Source organism: Urocampus carinirostris, chromosome 3, assembly GCF_059441175.1.
Source record: "Urocampus carinirostris isolate Australia breed hairy pipefish chromosome 3, RoL_Ucar_1.0, whole genome shotgun sequence".
In the NCBI taxonomy this organism is placed as follows: domain Eukaryota; kingdom Metazoa; phylum Chordata; class Actinopteri; order Syngnathiformes; family Syngnathidae; genus Urocampus; species Urocampus carinirostris.
Genome location: NC_142351.1, coordinates 15,501,303 through 15,511,721, shown reverse-complemented (window position 1 = coordinate 15,511,721; position 10,419 = coordinate 15,501,303).

Sequence of the window (10,419 nt, the reverse complement as noted above, 5' to 3'; positions counted from 1 at the left end):
ACTCTGATTGGCTCCCTGTCCCTAGTTAAACCCACTGCTGGTTTAAGATCAGGTAATTGTGTAATTTTGTAACTGTAATCCTGTGCAGTCCTTTGAGACATTTTTGTGATTAAGGGCTATATAAATAAATTTGACTTGACTTGACTTGACTTGACTATCTGTCCCCTTTTGTCAGTTCGTCTGCAAACCTCAGTTAACACTAGGCAAGCCTTTTCTGACCCTGACTTCCACCTGTTTTTTGCTCCCGTCTGTCCCCCAGCTTCGACCCATTTTTGATCCTGACCATGTCTACTCTCCCGTCCCGGCCTTTGACCTCTTTTCTCCCCAACCACGTCTACTCTCCTTTCCTGGCTTTTGACTCGCTTCCGACCCGACCATGTTTTTGCTCTCCTGTCACAATCCTGACACCGCCAACGCTCGCCACGGAAGATCCACTTCCGCGTTCGGAGTGACCTGCTTCCCACGTCCAGAAAACACCGGATCGTGGGCGCAACCCTTTCTTTTTCTCCCAATAAAACTTGTGAAAAAGGCAAGTGGGTCCTGTCTCTGTTCTGGTCCTGACACGACAAACAACCCGACTAAACACACAACAAAATAAATGTCAAAATAAATGACAAAATGCATAAATGAATGAAATTATGCCATATATTTAGGTATTACGTGATTTATTTCTATGTTTGTTTATTTATATGCTATATATTTGTAAATAATTTTTTATTTATATGAATATTTCTACATATTCAGGATTGGTCCCCCGCAGTACATAACCTGACTTCAATAATCATGAAATGTCGGTTGTGTAAGTGACCATCCCTTGTTTACTGCATTTTGCCATTCAACTCCAGGTTTGTAGTTTACTTCCCCACACTTGTTGCCTGATCACCCCAACCTCTCCTGCTAAAAAGTAAAATCCAGTCGGTTAACAAAGGCAGGGACGGAGCCGTCAAATGCTGCGAAGGTCTTGGCAGCGAGATGAAGAACGTTTCCTGCATCACGAGCTGAGGGGGCACCAGATGGTGAAAGCAATGAGGGGTGAACGAACCTACTAAACGTTAGCGCATGAAACGCAGCGTTTAGAAACCCATCTGGGGTGGCCGGCGGCTTCGCCACATGATACATATATTTACACACCTGCTGAAAGAGCACACAGGCATGTCCAATCGGCTGGTGGCATGTGATCCCAAATACCACCTCCCCACTTCCCACCAGCCGCTCGCCAAGCTAGAAATGTTCATTTAGCTTCCGTGAGTTTCGCTGGATCAACGCCTCCTTAGGCCAAGGGGATTTCTGTCATGTGTTGTATTTTCCAGTGGTGTACGTTTGTGTTGCTTTCCTGGCTCACTCGCTTTAAAAATACTAATTGAAAGATTATTTATTGGACTTTACAACAAGGATCAATAGTTTTGGCATGGACGGAGGGAATGTGTACCTTCCAATATCTTGCAATCTTTGTTTTGTCTCCACCAATGCCAAGACAAAACCTACTGTCATGTCCTGCACGGTTGTCATAGCGCCCAGCTGGCCCCGCCCCCTGACACCGGCTGACCTGCATTTTTCCTGATTACTCCTATGGGTACTTTGGAACTGCCCTTGGCCAGATCATTGTTTACCCTTGTTGAAAACCTGTTCATGCCTGCTTGATACCTGTTTATTGTTTTTGTGCTTGTTGGACTTTGTTGCACTTCGGTGTAACATTCTGAGAGATTCCTGCAAGTTCTGTTTTATCCTGTTAAATGCCGAGTCTGTAGTTTTGCCTGCATTGGAGCCTGCTTTTTTTTGTTTTTGGTCCGTTTGTGTGTTGGGCAACTTTTGTTTCTCAATTAAAGTGACAGATCGTCTACGGAAATGAGTTCCAACTTTCTGCTTCCCGACTCGTTTCGTGACACCTACGCCCTCACTTGACATGCTTTTTGTCCCTGTCTGACAACTTGGAGGCCTAGTGGTTAAGAAAACGGTCCAAAAATGTATGACCTCAGTGATAAACAGGATGGCGGTTCCTAAATATGCAGAGTATTGTGTAAAATATGATTTGAATTTCATCTTTGCCATTTTGGGGGAATCAGTTGCATGGTAATGCTATATTTGGTATTGAGGTGAACGATTACTGTAGCGTTGAAATCCATCCATTTATTATCTGCACAGCTTATCCTCAGTAGGGTCGCAGGGGAGCTGGAGCCCATCCCCAGCTATCTTCGGGCAGTGGGAAGGGGACACCCTGAACTGGTTGCCCGACAGTCACAGAGCACACAGGGACAGACAACTCACTCGTTCATTCACACCTAGGGATAATTTGAACCACCCAATTAACCTGACATGCATGTTTTGGAGTATGCGGGAGGAAACCGGAGTGCCCGGAAACAAACCACGCAAGCACGGGGAGAACATGCAAACACCACACGGGGAGGCTGTGGTAACAGTACTTGAACCCTGAACCTAAGCACCGTGAGGCTGTGCGCTAACTACCCAGCCACCGTGCCGCCCTAGTGTTGTAATGTTGACCATTTTTGAACCTGAACCTAATTGAACGAACCCTAAAGCCAGTTCTGGGCCATGCATTACAAACCTAGGCCTTTAGTGTTGGCCTTTAGTGATGTGACGTTCTCGAACAAACCGGCTCTATGAGCTGGATCTTGGAATTGACTACCATTCAAGAGTCTCTTCTGAGACTCTTTTTTTTTCTTGTGATTGGTCAATATGCAGGTTTTTTTTGAAGGATTCTGTGTTGTTGACTTTAAATTGAATGAGTATAAAAAACGTTTAAATTGTTTTGCATTTTATCTTTTTTTTTGCACATATGTAAATATTTTAATTAATGTTACCTGTGTTTTTTCAGGAATAGTGAATTTTACATTTTACAAAACAAATGTAAAGTTTATTCTCGTATTTTATCGTCTTTTTGTTGCACAGAAAAGTCAATATTTTTTATTAACATTTTGTTTTTGCAGCGATTGTGAGTTTCTTGACATTACAGTTGCCTAGTATTAAAAAAAATAATAAAGTTTGAATTAGTTAAAAGTTGGCCGTAAAGTTAAAAAGTAAATGTTTTTTTAAAATTAGTAGTATAATAGATTTCAGACTTTGGTGCATTACTGCCCTCTAGATAATGTTTCCTCACACCTTCTAGCAGGCTTTGGTGTTGCCAACTTGAAATCTGATTGGCAAAACGAACAGCTACATCATCACCTTTGCATGCCTCAGGGCCTGTAAATCTCCTTGTGAGCCTGGCAACAAGTCATGGTTGAAGTATGATTAATAATACTTAAATATGAAAGCACAAATCTGGTAGCAGTGCAACCAGGATGGAAGCGTTGAAAGAAAAATTACAATTTGGAATTATTAGTGTTGATCAATAAAATACACACACACATGATTCAAATACTTTTTAGGCCAGCAAAGAAGGCCTTACAGGCGCTGACGGAAATGAACAGTTAATTTTAGTGTATTCAGTCGTAGTTATTTTAAGTATACTCAGTAATTGTGTTGATTAAATGTTAAAGAGTAAAAGTTTAACACTACCTCAGTGAACATAGGGTCCTTATCTTTGAGTTTTTCCCCTAGATTTATCCCAACAGTAGAACAATGCATTTGTTGTTTTTAATTACATTTCCATGAATAAAAAAGTACAAAGATGTCTTTCAAAATTAGAAAAACATCAGGGTTAATGATTCTGACATTTTCCAACTCATGTTTCATTGAAAATGTCGTTGCAGTCATTATGCCAGAAAGAAATCAAGTTATTTTAGTGTACTCAGTAATAGTGTTAATATTTAAAACTACATCAGTTGAAAAATGGTCCTTATCTATGAGTGTTAAATTAACACTAGCTATTTTTAGTGTACTTGGTAATAGTGTAAATTCAATACCTAAAAAGTAAATTTTTCTAACTACTTCGTCGAACATATATGGTCCTTATCTATGAGTGTTAAATTAACACCAGTTATTATACTGCATTACTAGACAAGGGGTCGGCAACCCAAAATGTTGAAAAAGACATATTGGACTAAAAAAACAAAAAAAAACAAATTTGTCTTGAGCTGAAAAAAAAAAAGAAAGCTTTAGATAAACCTTATAACGACTGCAACACGTGCTGTGAGTATCTATATTAGCGCTAGTAGCTTAGTATCAAAATGGCTAGGTTTAATGCAGTGGAGAATGTAGCATCACCGTGACTATTCTATTGTGGGATACCTCTTTAGCAGCACGGCGCGGCAGTGGTTCGCGCGTGTGCGGCACAGTTCTGAGGTCATGAGATCGAAATTTCCTGTGTGGAGTTTGCATGCTCTCCTCTTGCTTGCACGGGTTTCCTCCGGGAACTTCGGTTTCCTCCCACATTCCAAAAAACATGCATTTCAGTTTAATTGGCGGGTCCAAATTGTCCCTAGGTGTGAATGAGCGAGCAAATTGTCTGTCTCTGTGCTCCCTGGGACTGGCTGGCAACCAGTTCAGGGTGTCCCCTGCCCACTGCCCGGAGATAGCTGGGATGGGCTCTAGCACCCCGCGACCCTACTGAGGATAAGCGGTGCAAATAATGGATGGATGGATGGATGGATGGATGGATGGATACCAACTTAAGTTTAACATAATCTAATAACAATGAAATACAGTATGTTTCATTTTTGGGAAAATAACTAAAGTAATGACATTTTAAAAAACAACAACATTTTGTTATCATTTTCATTTTGAGGATTCGAAAAAAACAACAACCAAACGGAACGTGCATAACTTGCCCCTTATCTGGGCAACAAACGAGTGCAAAAAAAAGTAAAATGCATTTATAAAAGAAAACAGCGGCAGTTTGATAAGGTAAGGTAAATAAAATCGTATTATTCCAGTTTAAGTTTGATTTCTGTGCAAATGTCAAACAAGTCAGTGCATAGGTAAACACAACAGAGTCTTCTTCCCTCTCTCTTTTATTACTAAAAGCAGCCATCCTCTGGCCTGAGCAAACAAAAATAAAAAAATATTAACCCTGTGACTTCTGTGTTGAAATTATGAGTGCAGCGTTAAATTGTGATGCTGCCGCTTTAAAAGGAGCGAAGCTCGCTTTGAGCTCGGCTCTAACAGGAAGAACAAGAGAGAGAAAAACAAGCGAAGGAGCTGATTTCCCTCTCGTTTCATAAATACGAAGTAGCACTTGGAGTTAAAATGTAATATTTATTCTACGGTTTTTAAAGCATTGGAAAACAGTTTGTGTCATGTTTGTCCACCTGCATAAACCATATTAAAAGAAAAATATAATTCCCTCCCCCGATTTTTTTAATTTTAAAATATTTTTGGAAAAGAGCCAGGGAGCCACTTCGCAGCCCTAGCCGCGGGTTGCCAACCTCAATATTAGTCGATTCATACACAGTATTACAATATATTTTACCATAATATTTTTATTTAATTGTTTTTACTATTAATTCTTTAAGTACAAAAAAATAATATTCGAATAGCCAAAAAATGATACCAGTATAACAAGCTTAATTCAATCAAAAAACAAATGATTTTAATAGCCTTACGATTTTTTTCCCAAAATTTAATTCAAATTTAAATGTGGAAAATACATATACTACAACTTTAAATATTTAATTATTATGTAATCACTTTTTCATTTTACTAAATTCACTTATATAATAATTGCATTCAATATTATTTGCCGGCACAGTAGTCGACAGGTTACACATTTTACTCATCCAACCACATTTTCTGGGTGGAGTTTATACATTCTCCGGTTCATATTTCTTAACATTTCAGAATGTGCAAGCCTGAAGAGATTTCGGATGGTCTGTTGTTGGTGATTGAGCACAGATGGCTTGGCCCTCGTGTTCAGTGAGCTGTAAACTTTCCAGGTTTCTATAAGAATGACATTAAATCCATGAGTTCATCTAACTATGATTTTAAATGTTACTGTTCAGAACTTCTGCTCAGAAAATGCTTGTACTGTATACTTTTGACTCCAAGAGTCAAGAAGAAATCTTGAAGGCGTTCTCCTTTCGGGCTATATGCCCTCCCTCGAGATCAGATATGCAAATTACAGTGAATGTGTTTAAATCTAAAATTAAGACACAACTATATCATATTGCTTATGATTGCTATAGACCTCATACTATTGTTTTCTACTCCTTTCCTGCTGATGTTGACTTTATTTTGTCAACTGGTACCAATGCAACATACATTGCAGTCTGGTCATCCTGGAAGGGGACTTACCTCATGTTCAGCCCCTTCCTTAGGTTTCTTAGTTTCCTTATGCTGAGCTTTCTTATTTTTTTCCTGCTCTTATGTAGGTTTCAGATAAGGTTATGTTGGAATTGTGACCTGTGCAGCCCTTTGAATCTCTCTGTGATTAAGGGCAATACAAATCACTGTGACATGACCTGAATTGTATGAGAATAATAACATTGGACAGGAACCGGCCGCCATACAGTGTGGAAAAGGAAGTCTGCTACAACCTTGAGCCTGACAGGCTGAGAAGTGGTGAGTTGGTGATTAGCCGAGGCCACTCTTCAAAGTTGAACATCCAGGTTGACTGTCTGGGGCCGCAAAAATAGACACTGGAGGTGATTGTCATTTCAATATAATATCTCCTCACTTCTAAAAAAAAAACCATACATTTGAATCATTGTTCCATGACACCTGGAGACTGTGTATCAACTTTACCCATATTCTCATATTTCTGTCCAAATAGCAAGAGCCTCTCATGCCAATGTCCAAAGATCATAGGACCACAGTGGCACAGAGACAAGCAGTCAAAATGGTTGATACCAGGACATTGATCAAATGCTGAAAAACAATCCAGAACCTCCACAGCGGTTTTTAACGTCTCTGAAAAAAAAGTAAAAGCTTGTATTTTCTATTGCGTCAGATGTCACCTGCACACTGTTGCCAAAATGTAGCCGATGTTTGGATCAAAATGGTGTCTGGAATATTCTGCCATTAAAAGAAACCTCTCTGCCACTTCAGATATGACCAACATTCTCATCACCTAAAACTAAATGAAGTCACGTAGGACAAGAAAGGAAAACTACTACACTCCAACTCACCCTTAACATGTTGGGGGATTGGGATAATAATACAAAATATGGTTTCAAACTCACTTTTGAGACTTTAGTTTCACTGTTGCAAAGGTTCTGGGTGGAATCCAGTGCAAGGTTTTGGGGGACTCGAGAGAGTAGGTCGTTCCCATTTAAAAAGCTCCTCACGTAATCAAGCATTTCATGTTGGCACTTCTCCAAGCTTCTGCAGTTTGGGTTCTTTAGGTTTCTAACAGTGCTTTTTAACCTCTAGAAACCAAATCTGCATCAGTAATGGACTTTTTTGTAGAAGTTAATTAATCATTTTCGATGATAGCGGTGGAGTGATCCCAGATGAGAGCCACATGGGGACGGGGCGAGCGGTGGGGGGTCGAAGGGATGGGTGATAGAGACGGAGATTGGTTAAAGCTGTTGCCTAGCAACACTTGTAAAAAATTTGAAGTGATTTCGTGCCGCCATCCTGTTTATCACTGAGGTCATACATTTTACTTTTGTGTTTGATTTTTTTGGGTTTGTGTTTTTGCGCAAGCATGAGCGTCCACCTCGGTGTATGTTTACTTTCTGAAATTGCATGTTTTTCAAGATTTGACCAAAGTAATGTCTTCTAGTCGGCATCAAAGCAAGATGGGAGAAGCTTATGTTTAACAACACAATGATTTATCTGCTTTACCTCGATAAATTAGCAAGAGGATGACCAAAGATTGCTTTGAGCTCTAAGGTTAGCCTTGCAGAATCCTACAATGTAACTGCTTTGCAACCGATGTAAGGTAAATTTTAGTAGAATCTGGTTGCTATAAGAAAACGCTCCTCTCAGCTCCCGGCAAGTGTGTGCGCGCTCACAAGACTCGCAAAGGAAAAAGCGAGACGGAGATTCTGGGACACTTGATTCACCGCAATTTAGGTCATGCTAAACAAACGCTACTCCAAAGGAGAGTGGGCACGTAAGAACACTCTTTACAATGTGCAGCCGCATCCAATCACAGAGACCGTAAGGGCCTCGTGTCTCAGCGAATGGAAGTGGGAGCTATGCATCATTTCCCTCGTGAAAAATGGCGACGTGAAGACGCAAGTGGGCCACTTGAGTGTTATTATATGCTCATGTACAGCGGTGATAGTGTGGCAAAGCCTGATGGGAACAAGGAAAGCGTCAGTCCGTGTGGGATCACTTCATTAGATGTTCTTTTCATCTCAGTTCTGCGCTGAAGTGTGCACTTTGGTAGTTTTTTTGGTTTATACTTTACATGATATGCCATCTCATTGTAACAATCTTTACAAAACCTGAACAGTAATGTGTCATATTCTCTTTTTTCTGTTTTTTTTCTGTGAATAAGAAAAGAAAAGAAAGAGACGTCTGCACATCTTAAAGGAACGGAATTTTTTTGGGAGACAATATGAATAAGATAGGGCAGCACGGCGGCGCAGTGGTTAGCGCGTGTGTGGCACAGTTCTAAGGTCTTGAGAACCTCCTGTGTGGGTTCAAATCCAGCTACTGGACTTCCTGTGCGGAGTTTGTATGTTCTTTCCGTGCTTGCGTGGGTTTCCTCCGGTCACTCCGGTTTCCTCCCACATTCCAAAGACATGCATTTCAGGTGGATTGGCCGGTCCAAATTGTCCCTAGGTGTGAATGAGCGAGCGAGTTGCCTGCCCCTGTGTGCCCTGGCTGGCAACCAGTTCAGGGTGTCCCCTGCCCACTGCCCGATGATTGCTGGGATGGGCTCCAGCACCCCCGCAACCCTACTGAGGATAAGCGGTGCAGCTACTGAGATGAGATGAGATGAATAAGATACGTGAATTGCTTTTGATTCGCATACTAATGGGATGGCAACATGCTAATTACCTCATCTGTGGCCTTTAATTTCACTGCAGCATTGTGAAATAAGTACTGTTGCCAAACACCTGCTTAAACCAAATGCCCAAGTTAAATTGTATTCCAACAACATTTATTCAGCTCTTCACAGTGAAATAACCAGTGTTAACCCTCATAGATATCGACCATATGTCCAACAAGGCAGTGTTTCACGTTTACTCTTAGTGTTCAATTAACACTATCAACGTGTACGCTAAAATAACATCCTGTTTGTTTAATGGTTGTTGCTGTATTGTGTCATGCAATCGAAAAACAAGTTTACAAACCACAAGGAAGAATACAAACTATTGAGAGTCGAAGTGACACAACAGTACCATTTTCTTCTCATTATTTTGCCCAAGTACTCTCAAGATTTTTGGTTTGGGGGGTACCCATAGCAGCAAGATGTCAGCTCCCCTCTAGGTGTGCCTTATGTTATTTCAATTAATGCACATTTCACCACCTACAAGTATTTTGTTTCTTATTTAATATTATTTTTTAATGAATTATTTCTACCACTAGGAGCCACTAAACACACTGTTCCTTTAAATAGTTATACTTATTTATTCATTTGTTTGTTTTATTACATTAACAAGTAAAGAAGGAACACTCCAATTTTGCAAAATAATCTGGCAATCCATTAAAAATTAATTTCTGCAGTGATTTTGTAATACATTCCCTTCCATTTACAGCAAACCCTTATTTATCGCAGCGGTTATGTTTGAAAAAGAACCATGATAGGAATTTTTTTTTACAGTTAATAAGCAATTTTATGCTTTATTATGTACAGAAATCAAGCACCGAAAGTTTTATTTACAGGCATTTGTTTGACAAATAAAAGTACTGCATACCGTACCTGTAAATGTTTTTTTAGCCAATCAGAATGAAGAACACAATGCATGATCAAAATCTGGAAAGCAACGAGACAGTGATAGGTGAACTGCGTAATATCGAAGGATTACTGTACTCTTAAATGGCAAGTGACATAATTTATGTACTCCTTTTTCGTCATATTAATTCTAAAAACATTAGAAAATGAATTTGCTTAAAGTATTTGGTCCGGAGCCTTCACTCTGAAAATACTGGTCTATTAGTGATCCCAAGAGCCAAGAAGAGAACCACAGGTTCGAGAGCATTCTCCATTCGAGCCTTGGTGCTGTGTAATGCTCTGCCCACTGAGATTCGATCTGCAACCTCAGTGGAACTGTTTAAATCTAGGCTGAAAACACACTTAGATTCTATAGCTTATGAATGACTTATATTTCACGTTGACAATATCTGTGTATGATTTGTATTTGCAACATCCGTTGCAGCCTGGTCATCCTGGAAGGGGGTTACCTCATGTACGGTCCCTTTTTTTTCATTTTCCTCATGTTGAGGTTTTGAGTTTTTCCTTGCACTCATGTAGGTTTTAGATCAGGGGATGATGTAATAATAGTCTGTAGTTTGCAATAATCAGTGGTCTGTGCAGCCCTTTGACACTCCTTGTGAATAAGGACTATACAAATAAACATGACTTGACTTGGTATTGCATCGCTAAGATGATCATTTATACAGAGC